We start from the raw sequence: 16924 nt of genomic DNA on the forward strand, positions 1-16924 counted from the left end.
AAATTACCCTATAAAATTACAATGTATTTTTTCTGTTAATGTTGTTTAACATTACTTATAAAAAAAAATGGATAAGTACTAATTTAATGTAGAAATAGATATGGATAACAAAAATCTCCATGGGGACGGAGACTCTTAGAGATTTTCCCTATTCGGAGAGGGTATGAGGACAATCTTATACCAAATTTCTTATTTAGGGAGGGTATCAAGACAATTTTATACTAAATTTCTTATTCAGGGAATGGATGGGGATAATTTTTTATCCAATTTCTTATTCAGAGAAGGGACAAGGATGAAGTGAAATCCTTATTCCCTAACCATTTCCCTACTTCCTCGTATTAAGTTTTAATTTAATTTTTATTTTTTAGAACTATTAATAAATGAATAATGAAATTTAAATTATAAAATATTAAATATTAGTATAAATAACAGATATAAAAATATTTATACAAATATGGTATAAAAATTTCAAGCCTACTTGTAATCCTGAATTACTATTCGACCAGACCTTATTCTAAAGGCCTTGGTCCAAAATTGTTTTAGATTATGAGTCATGTTACTTATATTGTTTTTATTATTTTCGATTTGAAACTTGATGTTATTTATCATTTTGTCACATTCCTCGAAAAAGAACAGGAGGAGCATGAGGTGCAAGAATAAATGATTTATTAAAAATATTAATTTTAGTGTCTATATCCATTTCATTTATTTCATTATTGATATAAAAGAGTAAATATTTTTATTAAAAATATTAATTTGAGTGTCTATACCCATTTCATTTATTTCATTATTGATATAAAAGTAATTTCTTTTTATTATAGGATTATGAAGATTGACGAAGATAATTATTCTGATGATTTCTATTTTGTAGTGTGATTTTTGTAATGGATTAATGTTAGTGTAAGATATATTGTCAAACCTTACTTTGATTTAAATTTTTTATTTTAATATAATTAAATCAAGTTCAGAATATAAATTTAAAAAAATATTAGTTATTCAAGGATTGAGGACTCCTTGAGGATCCAATCTTATTATTTGAGGACGGGGATAAAGATCCCTTCAAATAATTCTAATGAGGATGGGGAGAGGACGGGAATATATGTAAAATATCGAGAAAGAGATTGGAGACGTCGGTCCCCTCCCCTCCCTATTGCCATCTCTAGAAATGAATATATCATTCTGACTTAATTATAAAAGGAATTAATACAATTATCAGCTTTGAATATGTTATCACTTTATTCACTGTACTAGGAATTTTCTTCTTTGTTAATTTTCATTTTTGGGGACCAAACTAAGTTTATTCATGGTGTCCTATACGACACAGTTCATGCCTTTATGTGATGTGTCTCACTTTTTCTTAGCAAGAACCGCTGCAGAGGTGTGTAGCCTGTTAGGAAATTGGTGGGTGAAGCAGGACCGCAGCTAAAATGAAATTGGAAATAAAATAAAGAACAAGCACAATAGAGGACACCAGAAATTACGTGGTTCGGCTTTTAACCTACATCCACGGGCGAAGACAAAAGGAAATATTTTACTAGTGAAAAGAAGTTACAAGTATTGTAGTATTTTAGCTCACTACCCAAAACCTCAATACACCCAAACTCTCAAATCACTAAAATTAGAGCTTATAAATGCAAGCTCTTAAACTCTCAATTCTCTCTACAAAACTTGGATCTCAAGATTGGAATAAAATGAATTAGGGAGCTCTTCCTTTTATAGCCAAAAAATGGCTATTAAATTAATATATATATGTATATATTTCAAATGTTGTTGCCAACTTCTTCTTTTTCTCCATTTGGATGGCACCATTTTCTTTGGCCGGCATCACCATTTTCTTTGGTCGGCTTGTCAAAGCCAACTTGAATTGGCTTTGTGGCCACCGGCCTTTGACATTTCTCCCACTTGGAGATTTGATTGAAAATCAATCAATCTCCACATCATCCTTTCTGCTTCGCCATAATCATGTTGCCTACGTTGCTGCTAGGCCACAGGAGGATCTACTCCAGACAAACTTATCAGTATTTATCGGCTTGGTCAAAACATCTGCTAGGTTCTCCTTCGTATGGATTTTCTGTAAATCCACACTTCCATCTTCCACTACTTCTCGAACGAAGTGATACTGAACTCCTATGTGCTTTGTCCTGGAATGAAAAGCTGGATTCCTTGCAATGTGCAAGGCACTCTGACTGTCACAAAACACAGGAATTTTCTGTTGTTTGTGCCCGAGCTCCTCCAATAATCTTTGTATCCAGATAGCTTCCTTGCAAGCTTGTGTAGCTGCCATGTATTCTGCTTCTGTTGTAGATAAAGCCACAACGGTCTGCAGTTTCGAAACCCAGCTTACAGCTGCTCCCGCAAGTGTAAACACATAACCAGTAGTGGATTTCCTTTTATCAAGATCTCCTGCAAAATCTGAATCCACATAACCTCTGACAGTAAACTCTGATCCTCCATAACATAATGCAACATCTGAGGTTCCTCTGATGTATCTCAGAATCCTCTTTACAGTTATCCAATGCTCTCCGCCAGGATTCGCCATGTATCGACTGACTGCTCCCACTGCTTGTGCAATGTCCGGTCTTGTACATATCATAGCGAACATTAAACTTCCCACTGCTGATGCATACGGTACTCGAGACATCTCCTTCCTCTCTGCTTCATTGCTAGGACACATACTTGAGGATAATTTGAAATTAACAGGAAGTGGGGTAGAAATTGACTTACAATCTTGCATGTTGAAGCGCCGCAAGATTTTCTTCAAATAATTCTTCTGTGAGAGCCAAATCTTCCTGTTATTTCTGTCTCGGTGAATTTGCATCCCTAGAATCTTGTTTGCTGGTCCCAAGTCCTTCATTTCAAACTCCCTAGCCAACTGTGCCTTCAATTCTTGGATTCGATCTTTGTTGGGACCTGCTACCAACATGTCATCCACATACAACAGTAAAATGATGAAATCATTATCTTCAAACCTCTTGTAATATGTACAATGATCTGAACTGAGTCTGTTGTATCCAAGGCTTATGATGAAGGAATCAAATCTCTTATACCAACACCTCGGCGCCTGTTTGAGACCGTATAGAGATTTGTTCAACCTGCAAACCAAGTTCTCCTTTCCTTTTTCTGCAAAACCTTCTGGTTGGAGCATATAAATTTCTTCTTCAAGTTCTCCATGAAGAAATGCAGTTTTAACATCTAACTGCTCTAGATGTAGGTTAAATGTAGCACACATTGCCAAGACTATTCTGACTGTTGTGAGTCGAACCACCGGAGAAAATATCTCTTTGAAGTCAATACCTTCTTTCTGAGCATATCCTTTCACTACCAGTCTCGCACGATACCGCTCCACTTGGTCATTGCCATCACGTTTGATCTTGTAGACCCATTTGTTTCCAATGGTTTTTCTTCCACGTGGTAGTGGTACAAGTTCCCATGTCTTGTTCTTGTGTAGAGCTTCAATTTCTTCCTGCATTGCTGTCATCCACAAAGCAACATCTGAGCTGTTTAAAGCTTCATGGAAAGTTGAAGGCTCTCCATCCTCTGTTAGAAGACAGTATGCAACGTTGATCTCTGTGGCATACTCCGAGTGCCACGTTGGCGGTCGTCTCTCACGAGTTGACCGACGAACTTCTGGAGCCTCGGACTCAACTGGTTCTTGTTCCTCGTGCTCTGATGCTGCTTCAGAAGAATCTGAATCTTCTGGATTATTTTCGACATATACCGGCACAGTCTCTGACTTTTCTTTTACAGTGCCATCATCTTCATCTTTTCTTTGCAGTTGATCTTCTACAAAAATAACATCTCTGCTGATGACGATCTTGTGGGCAGTGGGGTCCCACAGACGATACCCCTTTACTCCATCAGCATACCCCAAGAAGATACATCTTCTAGATTTTGCATCCAGCTTTGTTCTTTCTTGGGCATTGTACATCACGTACACAGGACATCCAAATGCATGTAGGTAGGAATAATCAGCTGGCTTTCCAGTCCACATCTCCATCGCCGTCTTCAACCCAATAGCTGTAGATGGCGACCGATTTACTATATAACAGACAGTTTTGGCTGCTTCTGCCCAGAATGAATTGGGTAGACCAGCAGTCCTCAACATAGCTCTTATTCTTTCTGTAAAAGTTCTGTTCATCCGTTCTGCCACTCCATTTTGTTGAGGAGTATATGCCACCGTGAACTGTCTCTGAATACCTTCTTGCTTATAGAAAGCAAGAAACTCGCCGTCTGTATATTCTCCACCATTATCTGTCCTCAAGCACTTGATCTTTTTACCAGATTCAAGTTCCACCCGCGCTTTGTATTCTTTAAACACTGGAAATACATCTGACTTTTTCTTAATTGGATACACCCAACATCTTCTGGAATAATCATCAATGAAAGTCACCATGTACTTTGCACCTCCCATGGATATATCCGGTGATTCCCAGACATCAGAATGAATCAAGTCTAGAATATATTTACTTCTAGCAATAGATCTACTGAATTTTAATCTATGCTGCTTACTTGTAACACAATGCTCGCAAAATGGTAAACTTACCGATTTGAGCCCCGGAAGTAATTTTCGCTCAGAGAGAATCTTCAATCCTTGTTCCGACATGTGGCCAAGTTTGAGATGCCACATCATCGTTGACTCTTCTCCATTTGATGCGACACACGCATCAGCCTCCTGTAGTGTTTCTCCTTTAAGCATGAATAAATTAGCACCAATCTTTTCTGCCTTCATCAATACAAGCGCGCATTTAATGATCTTCATTATTCCATTCTCCACATGAGTTTTATACCCATGACTATCCATTTGTCCCAAAGACAATAGATTTTTCTTCAGGCCATTGACATGTCTTACCTCTCCAATTGTGCGAATTGTACCATCAAACATTTTTATTTTGATAGTACCAATACCAGCGATCTCCAAGGCATGATCGTTACCCATATATACAGATCCTCCTGAGATAGGTTCATATGTGTGGAACCATTCTCTCCTAGAGGTCATGTGCCAGGTAGCTCCCGAGTCTATAAGCCAGACATCAGAAAGTCGTTTTCTGCCTTCTGAAACAGTTGTTGCCTCACTGTAGAGAATTTCGCCATCATCTGAGGTACTTGCTACACACCCCTGAGCATTTGATGACTCAGGTTCTTTGCCCTCTCTTTTCTTCTGGTTACTCCAACACTCCTTTTTGACGTGCCCTTTCTTGCCACAGTTGTAGCATTTAACATTCTTCTTACTTCTGGATTTTGATCTACCATGATTTTGACTCCCACTGGGGCCACGTTCTGTTGATCTTCCTCTCGTCACCGATAGCGCCTCCGCTTGCTGCGAACTTGCTTGTCTGTTTTCCTTGTTTTTCCGCCTGCTCTCCTCATTTAATACGGAGGCTGCAACATCGTCGAAAACTAGACTCTCCACTGGATTATTGTTCGTCAGGTTGATGATGAGTTGATCATACGAATCTGGTAGACTTTGAAGTAGAAGCTCTGCACGTTCATTTTCCTCTATATTATGACCCAACGTTGTGAGTTGTGAAAATAGAGTCTTCAATGTGTTGATGTGGTCGGTCACCATTGTAGATTCCGCCATTCGAAGAGTATAGAGTTTCCTCTTCAAGAAGATTTTATTGTGTAGTGACTTGGCCTCGTACAATTTTGTGAGAGTATCCCATATTTCCTTCGCCGTATTTTTCTCTGCCACACTGGATAATACTCCATCCGCAAGTGCCAAGTGTAGATCAGAAATGGCATTGCCGTCTACCTCGTTCCACTTGTCATCAGTTATCTCCATGGGCCTTTCTTCAATTGCTGCCAAGCAATTATTTTTCCTTAATACAGCTTTCATCTTCATTTTCCACAACGAAAAATTATTTCCGTTAAATTTCTCAATTTCATACTTTGCCGCCATTTTATTGATAAATACTGTACACAAGCTAGTGTACCACCTTGAATAGTTGTGAGTATGTGTGAGAATGCACACCAGGAAAGTTCCCAGGAAAGACTGGAGGGGTCACAATGGTCCCACTTAAAACCCAGACTCCTTAAGCTCTTATCGCCTTTGTGACAGAACTTTCCTAGACATGTACAGAACCACACAGTTGCTTTACTCACACCACTATTCCCTGCTTTGCACCGTAAAATTCTTGGATCGCTTCCACCGTTTCACGTGAATAGTACCGTATACATGAATAGTGCCGTACACCATATACGTGAATAGTGCCGTACGCAGTATACGTGAATAGTATCGTATGCCGTATACGTGAATAGTGCCGTACGCCGTATACGTGAATACGTGAACAATTCCTGACTCCAAAAATACAACCAATAGCTCTGATACCACTGTTAGGAAATTGGTGGGTGAAGCAGGACCGCAGCTAAAATGAAATTGGAAATAAAATAAAGAACAAGCACAATAGAGGACACCAGAAATTACGTGGTTCGGCTTTTAACCTACATCCACGGGCGAAGACAAAAGGAAATATTTTACTAGTGAAAAGAAGTTACAAGTATTGTAGTATTTTAGCTCACTACCCAAAACCTCAATACACCCAAACTCTCAAATCACTAAAATTAGAGCTTATAAATGCAAGCTCTTAAACTCTCAATTCTCTCTACAAAACTTGGATCTCAAGATTGGAATAAAATGAATTAGGGAGCTCTTCCTTTTATAGCCAAAAAATGGCTATTAAATTAATATATATATGTATATATTTCAAATGTTGTTGCCAACTTCTTCTTTTTCTCCATTTGGATGGCACCATTTTCTTTGGCCGGCATCACCATTTTCTTTGGCCGGCTTGTCAAAGCCAACTTGAATTGGCTTTGTGGCCACCGGCCTTTGACATAGCCACCCATTTAAAGAAATTCCTGGAGACTGTATATGCATTTAGTCTCAGAGCACTGCAAGTCCAAACAAATCAGGGAGATAATTAACCTCCGCTGCCTCAGAGCAAGTAAAGCTTTAGGAGTCCATCGAGTGATACCATCGGGGTGTGCGGTGCAGTAGGTGATATGCTTCTCTGTTCTCGGATGAATCTCATTTTCGGGATGACCAAACCCCAAGATTTTTTAAACAGCCAAATCTCTCGGACGTAGTCGGCAGGGCTGCCTTTCCAGCTATTCCTGGGCAGTGTGTTTGATTCTCCAGGGGAACAGGACAGGTGGTCACACTCTTTAACGTCACAACACAATTATTTGATCAGAAAAGCTTTGTGGTCCAGCTCTTTAATGTCACGGAGCAATCATTAAATGAATTATTGAGAAAATACCGTATAACTTTTTACAAGATTAATAATGATTTTTTTTTATTCTCCATTGCTTTTATGGGTCATGATCTCCACCCATGATTTTAATGAATTAAAATTAATTAATTATATGGGTAATAGGTACATTCCTTATCTTTTTAACCTTTAAATGAAAATTATTCTTGTAATTATTTGTAGATTTTTTTAAAAATTTCTTTGTAGTATAGAAATACTAATCTCGTGAAAATAATTTTTATAAATTGAAATATAATTTTTTTATTTAAAACCTTTTCCCAATTTTTACTTGTATTTTTTTTAAACGTTAACTATATGAATACTAAATAGAATTTATATTTAGATACTGTAATTTAAAAACTTAATATAAATTAATCATGAGTGATGCATCAAGAAACTTATGCTAATATATTAACGCATTTGGAATAAAATTACGAAGGAATTAACATATGAGCATGAATTTATGCATGTAATCTCTAATGCAAATATAATATTGCAGCATATTAGTATAACTTATTTTATTTATATTTGAATAGAGAAAATTAAAGAAGTTGTAATTTTTTAGATTACTCTCACATAAAAAGATATATTTTAGTGGGTTCTCAATTTTAGTTAATTAGTCAAATATCTCAATCTAATCTTCTAGTGGGTTCTCAATTTTAGTTAATTAGTCAAATATCTCAATCTAATCTTCTTTAATTGAAAAAAACTCTTTTTACCTAATAAATTTTAATATTTTAGTTAATTTTGATTAACTACCATAATAACATGGGGTCAACCCAGTTGCCTTCAATTTCTTTTAGGCCAATATTTTTTTTTTCAATGTGCTCCAAGCTCATTGTAAAAGAATTCAATAAAAATAATTTGGGCACCTTACCAAAAAATTACTTATAGTTTAGTGGTAAAAGTACAATTAAATGGTTTTGAAAATTTGGTTAAAATCTCAATAACCATATAATGTTTTTAGATGTTTTGTGGAGATTATTTACAGAATGATATTTTCACAAATATAGCCATAATGAGCTCTATCGTTGAAAATAAATAATATATTACAATCATTTTTTTAAAATTTAAAAGAAAATTATAGAATTTGAATTTGTGAGACAGTAAATGTGTTTAAATGAACAGTAAAAAAGTTAAGTATCCCAAATTAATCAAAATTTATGATACTTAATTAAATGTGTTTAAGTGAATAGTAAAAATAATTTAACAACCCAAATTAAATTAAATTTTTTTAATAATTAAACTCCCTTCCTAATTTAAGTGTCTGGGTCTGCCATTGATTACGAACCATTTGATTTCATTCAATAGTTCACTTTCTATTCCACTATTGATACTAAACTTTTAGGCCAACACCATTAATAACTATATTTTAGCTTTTTATTTTTATTTATTTATTATTGAATGTGCTTTCAACGATAGTTGATGGTAAGGATAGAATTTGAATTTTGAGACATTAAATGTGTTAAAGTGAATAGTAAAAAAATTAAGTATCCTAAATTAAATTAAGTTTTTTTTTTTCAATTCAGCACTCCTAATTTGAGTGTTTGAGTCCGTCATTGACTTTTAAATCATTGTTCATTGTTCACTTTTATCCCACTATTTGATACTGAAGTTTTAGTCCACCACCATTGATACTATGTTTCAGGTTTCTACAAGTGCATGAAGCTATCTTCTTTTTCATTATCAAATTTGCTTTTCAACGGTAATTAACAGTATGGGTAGAATTTGAAATTTTGAGATTTTAAATGTGTTTAAGTAAACAGTAAAAAAATTTGAGTATCCCAAAGTAAATTAAAATTTTTTGAATTAAATCCCCCCTAATTTAAATGTTTGGGTCCGCCATTAACTAAGAACCATTTGATCTCATTTAATAGTTCACTTTTATCCCAATATTGTAATTTTAGATCAACACCATTAATAATTACATTTAACCTTTTTATATATTCATGAAGCTATCCTTTTTTTATTATTATTATTGAATATGCTTTTCAATAGTAGTTGATGTTAAATGTAGAATTTGAATTTTTGAGACTTTAGACATGTTTAAGTAAACGGTAAAAATAAAAAATTTAAGTATTCCAAATTTAATAATTTTTTTTTTGGAGTAAGCCTCCCTAGTTTAAGTGACTAGATCCACCACTAACTATGAATGATTTGATCTCATTCCATGGCACCTCTTTATCGAACTATTGACACTAAAGTTTAGGCAAGCACAATTAATAACTATGTTTCAACATTTTACGTGTGCTTTTCAATAATAGTTGATCGTAAGGGTAGAATTTGAATTTTTGAGATTTTAAATGTGTTTAAGTGAACATTAAAAAAAGGATATGACTATATTGGAGCAGATCTACGGTAGAGCACTAATCTCAACCACACACAGAAAGTGATAAATAATAAAAAATTTATTATAACTTTCATCGTGTGGTTATGAAAGTGTGTTCTACCTTAAAACTACTCCAACATAGCTAAACCCTAAAAAAAAAGTTAAGTATCTTGAATTAAAATAATTTTTTTGAATTTAGTGCCCACCAATTCAAGTGTCTGGGTCTACTATTGACTTTGAATCATTTGGACTCATTCAATGATTCACTTTTTATCCTATTATTGATACTGAAGTTTTACCCCACCATCATTAATAATTATGTAGTCTATGTTTCAACATTTTATAGCATCTTCAAAAGTCTTTTTAAATTTTATTATTCAAATATCTATTTGCTTATCTATATGGCAAATAGAAGAGTAAACAAATATATTATTCTCCAAAAGACTTTTCAAGTATAAATAAGTTAATCTTATTTTAATTAAATAATTACTTTTTTTAAAGGAAAAGTCGAAAGCAATTAAAGTATTTCTCTCTCTTTCTCCCGTGAAAAGTAATAAAATATAAATTGAAGAGGGAAAAAGCAACTCTCCAAATTTGAAGAGAGTGAATCATTTTTTATTTGAAGAATTTTAATTAGAGTGTCTTTTGGAGCCTCAAATGTGGATGTGGCTCTTCAAATGAGTAATAAAATCTTATTTGAAGAACCTTTTGATGATGCTCTTACATGTGCATGAAGCTATCTTCTTTTTCATTATTGAATGTTCTTTTCAATGATAATTGATGGTAAGGATAGAATTTGAATTTTTGATACTTTAAATGTGCTTAAGTGAACAAAAAAAGAAAATTAAGTACCCCAACTTAAACTATTTTTTTGTTGAGTTAAACCCTCTTAACTTAAATGTCTAGATCAGCCACTAGTTATGAACGATTTGATCTCATTTAATAGTTCACTTTAATGTCAATACTGATATTGAAATTTTCAACCAGCATATTAATAATTACATTTCAACCTTTTACATGTGCATGAAGTTATCTTTTTTTTTTAAAAAAAAAATTGTATATGCTTTTCAATAACAGTTGATGTTAAGTGTGGAATTTGAATTTTTGAGACTTTAAATGTGTTTAAGCAAAAGTGAAAAAAATTAAGTATTCAAATTAAATTAAAGATTTTTCAATTAATCCCCCTAATTTAAGTGCTTAGATCTATCACTAATTATGAGCCATTTGATCTCATTCAATGGTACACTTTTATTGTACTATTGACACTGAAGTTTTAGGCTAGCACAATTAGTAACTACATTTCAACTTTTTACATGTGCATGATGTTATCTTCTTTTTTATTATTGAATGTGCTTTTCAATTACAGCTGATAATAAGGATGAAATTTGAATTTTTAAGAATTAAAATGTTTTTAAGTGAATAGTAAAAAAATTATCCAAGTAAAATTAAAATTTTTTGAATTAAGCACTCTTTAATTTAAGTGTCTAAGTTTGTCACTGACTATGAGCCATTTGATCTCATTCAAGGGTTCTTTTATCCCACCATTGATACTGAAGTTTTAGCCTAGCACCATTGATCATTAGGTTTCAGCTTTTTACATGTGCATGCAGCCATCTTCTTTTTCATTATTGAATGTGCTTTTCAATGATAGGTGATGGTAAGGGTAGAAGTTAAATTTTTGAGATTTTAAATGTGTTCAAGTGAAAAGTAAAAATAAATAAATAAATATCCCTAATTAAATTAAAGTTTGGGTAACTTAATTAAATGTGTTTAATTTAGTAGTAGAAAAAAATTAAGTATTCTAAATTAAATTAATTTTTTTAATTAAGACTCCTCTAATTTAAGTGTTTAGGACTACCACTGAGTTTATGAACCATTGGATCTCGTTCAATGGTTCTTTTTTATCCCACTATTGATATTAAAGTTTTTGGCCAGCACCATTGATAACTACATTTCAATTTTTTATACGTGGATAAAGCTACTTTCTTTTTCATTGTCGAATGTGATTTCCAAGGATAGCTGATGGCAAGGGTAGAATCTGACTAATAATTAGTATTGATGAAATTAATATCCGTACGAGTTCTCTTGCTATAAATACTTATGGGATCGTTTAGCTTAGCATAAGTTTTAGTTGAAGAAGAAACAAATGCAGCACAACAGTTGCAAAATGTTTCTTGTGTAAAATATGAGAAAACTTCCACATTTTTATCTGCATTCCGATATTGCCCAAATTGTTTCAGTTTTGGGTAAATAAGTCCTTTCTCAGTTTCATTTTCAACGCTTTGCTCATTCCTTAAACGGTTCTTTCTCTGCATTTTTTGTCTTTTACTCCTGAGTCCTGAGAATTAATCTAAGTCCTTTTCCCTTAGTTACAGTACCAAATTTTTCCATGGAAAATTCTAAAAATTCTTCGGCTACAGCAGAAGAGAAGGCCAAAGAGGATCAAGAATTGTTCTTGACTCAGCTTCCAAAAGTGAAAATCTGCACTGGTTTTGATCTTTTTCAATACCAAGCATTTTGGTGCCCATCCATAGCCATTAATGGTGTTATCTCCTTCCAAAAGCACTTCCAAGCAGAAGAAAGTGATATAATACTGGTCCCTTATCGGAAATCAGGCACCGCTTGGCTCAAGACCCTTACATTTTCCATTGTGAACCGTTCACGTTATGCAATTGAAAATAGCCCCTTGCTTACTCCCCTCATCATCTTATACCTTTCGTTGAGTTTAACCTCTATCACAATAATAACCAATCTCTGGATCTTGAATGCTTTTCGAGTTCGACAAGAAGGATGTTTTGAACGCATGTACCATATGCTTCACTACCAAGTTCCATTCTGAGTTCTAATTGTCGAATTGTGTACATTTGCAGGAACCCTTTGGACCAATTCATCTCAGAATGGCAATTCATAGCGAGACGCAACAACTCTCATCTTGATCTAGATGAAGCTTTCGAGAGGACTTGTAAGGGAATCCAAAGTTTTGGACCCTTTTGGGATCATGTGTTGGGTTATTGGAAAGCCAACAAAGAACAATCTGATAAGATACTGTTCTTGAAATATGAAGACCTCAAAGAAGATGGTACCTTTTACATTAAGAGAATGGCCGATTTCTTGGGATGTCCTTTCTCTGAAGATGAAGTCACGCAAGGTGTGGTACAATAAATCGCCAAACTTTGCAGTTTAGATAACATCAAAAATTTGGAAGTCATCAAAAGTGGTAGCGTCAACGCAACAGGGACTAAAAATTCTCTCTTCTTAAGGAAAGGTGAAGTTGGGGATTGGAAAAATTATTTAACCCCTTCAATGTCTCAACGTCTGCAGAAAATTGTGGAAGAAAAGTTCGTTGGTTCTGGTCTGACCTTTAAAACATCATTGGAGGAACCACAGAAATAATATTGAGTGAAGGTGATCATGTTCCAATCCACCGTTGGCTTTAATCATGTTTTCGGGTTAAGCTTGTTTTGATATGTTTCAATCTTTGTTTCTTCATATTTGTAAGCGAGTTTCGATTTTTTTTTCTTTGCTTTTATTGAATTCTGAATAAATCTTCTGTGTTGAATATGTTGTGATCATGTTTTCCTGAGCGGTTAGGTATGCAAATATGTTCCTTCCCCAATCTGCCATGCTTCAATCTACTTGCATTCAAATTCGATCCTGATTTAGTTGATCTATGCTTGAAATAACAATCATATATCTATCAAACGAATCCAATGATCAGATAAAGATAGTACGAGTGCAACCATTCCCCGTTCATCAAACATGTAAAACAGTAAAAATTTGTTTGCCAAATTGGTATCCAAATTGACAAAAAAAAGTCTACGGATTTGGTACTTATTTCTGTCTGGAAATTAAATTACACATGAATATGGGTTCAATCATGACCCCTCTACACATAGAAAAGATTTCATATAATTATTTACATACTATCCCGTATAATAATTAATTAATTATGATTGAGAATCTTGGATTGGAAACCTTTTTTTTCTCTCTCTCTATATGTATATTAGAGCTTCTTAGGTGCGGATGCCTAAATACGAATTTCATGTGAATTTATTTTTACACCATATGGCATTACAATATTTATGTTCAGCTAACTATTATAATAGTAAATTCATATGAAATCTACATTTAGGCATCTACACTTTGAGAATTTCTATATTTTAATTATATATATTCATTTAGGGAAAATGGTAGCCACAGCCCTAAGGTTGGCAAAATGATCAAGCAAACCCTAAAATTTTCTAAAATTTTTCAATTATATCTATTATGTATTTTTTTTACATAATTTAATAATTTTTGGATATGAAATTGCATCTTATGTCCTCTTATATCATGCCACGTGCCATTTTTAATAAAAAAATGTATCTTTTTTTTTTGGGGGTTTGGCATCAATTTAAATATGACTAGAACTTTTAATTTTTTATTGATTTATTTTTATCTGTGTATTTATAAAAAAGAACCAATTTTTAGGGAAAAAAAAGAAGAACCGAATCAAATTTTTTGGGAATCAATTTGCTTGTTGGGTTTGGTAAAGTGTAAATTATTATTATTTTTTTATTTTTAGTAAAAGAACGAGCTTATCAAAGCTAAAAGTGAACAAAACGAGTAAAAACAGTCCCTATACAATCATTATGAAGCCAACCTTCAATACCATCAGGAGGGACGCTAAGAATACGAAGAGCAATAGGCAGTCAATATAAAATTATCTTATATAATTTGGATAAATTAATTTTTTATTCCCCAGCTCCTTTAGGATAAACTCAAGTGGATAGTAAAATAAAAATACTTGAAAACTACTCGACTGGATTTCTGGTGGTAGAAATTTTTGTAAACTAAAGGATTTATATTAAAGTTAGGGTCTTATTATCTTTTTCAGTGTTAAAAAAAAAACACAATTTGGCAATATCATGTATACTTGAGATGATTTAGCAATTATTAGTAAAATATTTATTTGCCTATTGGCTGAAAGAAAGCAAAAAAGTTGACAAAAGCCGACAAGAGCATAATTGATCCATAGAACTCCTCAGTGTCGGTGAGGATATATAAATATAGGGAGATTATCAATTTCCCCTCTATTGTCACTAATATATATCATTTATCCCTTACTATTTTTATAATAGTTAATAACTCCATAATTTTATAATATAACTCTTATTTTCAAATATACTTTTATTCACATTATTATAAATTAAATAAATCATATAAATAGAAATTAAAATAAAATATTAAAATATTAAAACTAGAAATGTATGTTTTGATGTGAATAAAAATTAATAGTAAAAATATTTTTCTCACAATGGTTTCAACATCAGGCATTTCGGTGTCTGTTAATGGTGTTATCTCCTTTCGAAAGCACTTCCAAGCAGAGGACAGTGATATAATACTAGCCCCTTATCCAAAATCAGGCACCACTTGGCTCAAGGCCCTCACATTTACTGTGAAGCTAGTTAGTTAATTCTGTTAGGGGGTTGAGTGGCGAGCTGAGTCAGCATTTGTGGGGCCATTAGTTAGTTAAGTTTGTTACTTCTTACAGCTGGAAAAACATAGCTATAAATATATGGCTCAAGGTTGATCAGCAGTAGTACTTCAATCACGATTTTGAGAGGCTTAGAGTGAGAGATAGAAAATTCTCTGTGAGAGAGATTTAATCTTTGTCATCAGTTGTCTCTTTGTAATCAATCGGTTCAATAAAAGCTTCAAGCCCAAGAGGGTTCTTCAGCCGTGGATATAGGTACCATTGGTATTGAACCACGTAATCTTTGTGTGCTGTTTTCTTCATCTTACTCTTTCTTTTCTGAGTTCTTTAGTTTCTTGGATGTGTTTTTGTTTCTTTATCTATTGATAAGTGTTCTTGGGGAGTTAGATTGATTCGACTTGGTTGATTAAACGATCAAGATTTAATTAGTAATCTTAACAAACTGGTATCAGAGCCTTTACAGCTCTCAACTCTTGTTCTCAAATGGCTTCTACCAAATATGATCTAGAAAAGTTCAATGGCGAAAATGACTTTTACCTATGGAGTCTCAAGATGCGTGCAATCTTGATACAACAAGGGCTTGATGCTGCCCTTGATATTGAAGAAGATCAAATCGGTAAGAAAGAAAAAGCAGAAGGTTCCTCAATTTCAGGTGGAGACATAAGGACCATCAACAACAAAGCTCACAACACCACCATCTTGCATCTTTCAGATGAAGTGCTGAGGGAGGTAGCAAAAGAAAGACCTGCATCAGGCCTCTGGACAAAACTTGAAGAGATGTTCCTGAAGAAATCTCTAGCCAAGAGACTCTACATGAAAAGGAGGTTGTACACGTTCTCAATGAAGGATGGAACAACCATGAAAGATCATCTTGATGAATTCAACAAGTTGATTCTAGACCTAGAGAACGTGAGCATTAATCTTGAAGATGAAGACAGAGCTCTTATATTGTTAAGCTTTCTTCCAGACTCGTATGAGCATTTCGTTGATACACTATTGTATGGGAGACAAACCCTTACCTTAAAGGATGTGAAAAGTGCTCTCGAGTCAAAAGATTTGAAGAAAAGAGCTAAAGGAAAAGATTAGCAGATAGGAGAAATCTTGATGGCCAAATCAAAAGCTGACAAGAAGAAGAAACATGAGAAGAAAGGAAACAGCCAAAAAGAAAACGCTGATAAGAAAAGAAAGAAGAAGAAGTGCTATTTTTGTCAGAAGGAAGGACATTATATCAAAGCCTGCTTTGAGAAGAGGAAACTTGAAAAGATCCAGAAAGAGACCTCTGGTAAGGCAGCTATAGCATCAGAGGATGAAAAAGATTCAGAAGGTGCTGATGTACTCATTGCTGCCGAGAAGCAACCCACTGAAGAATGGATCCTAGACTCTGGCTGTTCCTTTCATATGAGCCCCAATAAACAACTCTTCAAGACTTTCGAGAAAGTTGATACAGGTAAAGTTTTACTTGGTAATAACTTAGCCTGTAAAGTTGCTGGAATTGGGACAATTGCCATTACCATACATGATGGGGTAGAAAGAGATCTAAGAAATGCTAGATATGTACTAGAGCTAAAAAGAAATCTTGTATCCTTAGGAGAAGTTGACCAATCTGGTTGCAGCATAAAAGCTGAAAATGGTGAGCTACAAGTCATTAAAAATGGCAGAGTGACAATGAAGGGGGTTAGGAGGAATGGACTATATGTTCTAATAGGATCCTCTTACACACCAGGAATAATGGCCTCTGTTAGTAAGGATAAAACTAAGCTATGTCACATGAGATTAGGTCACATGAGTGAGAAATGTTTAAAAGAGCTAAAGAAACAAGGAGTGATTGGTTTTGATCAGATCTCCTCACTTGAGTTCTGTGAAAAATGT

At 34.0% G+C, this 16924-nt stretch overlaps 1 pseudogene; it reads left to right on the forward strand.

The window, feature by feature from the left end:
- Window positions 1-11721: 11721 nt before the first annotated feature.
- On the forward strand, window positions 11722-13021 carry LOC18046788 (annotated as a pseudogene).
- The last annotated feature ends 3903 nt before the right edge of the window (window positions 13022-16924 follow it).

Source organism: Citrus clementina, unplaced genomic scaffold (genome assembly GCF_000493195.1).
Source record: "Citrus clementina cultivar Clemenules unplaced genomic scaffold, Citrus_clementina_v1.0 scaffold_3, whole genome shotgun sequence".
NCBI lineage: Eukaryota > Viridiplantae > Streptophyta > Magnoliopsida > Sapindales > Rutaceae > Citrus > Citrus x clementina.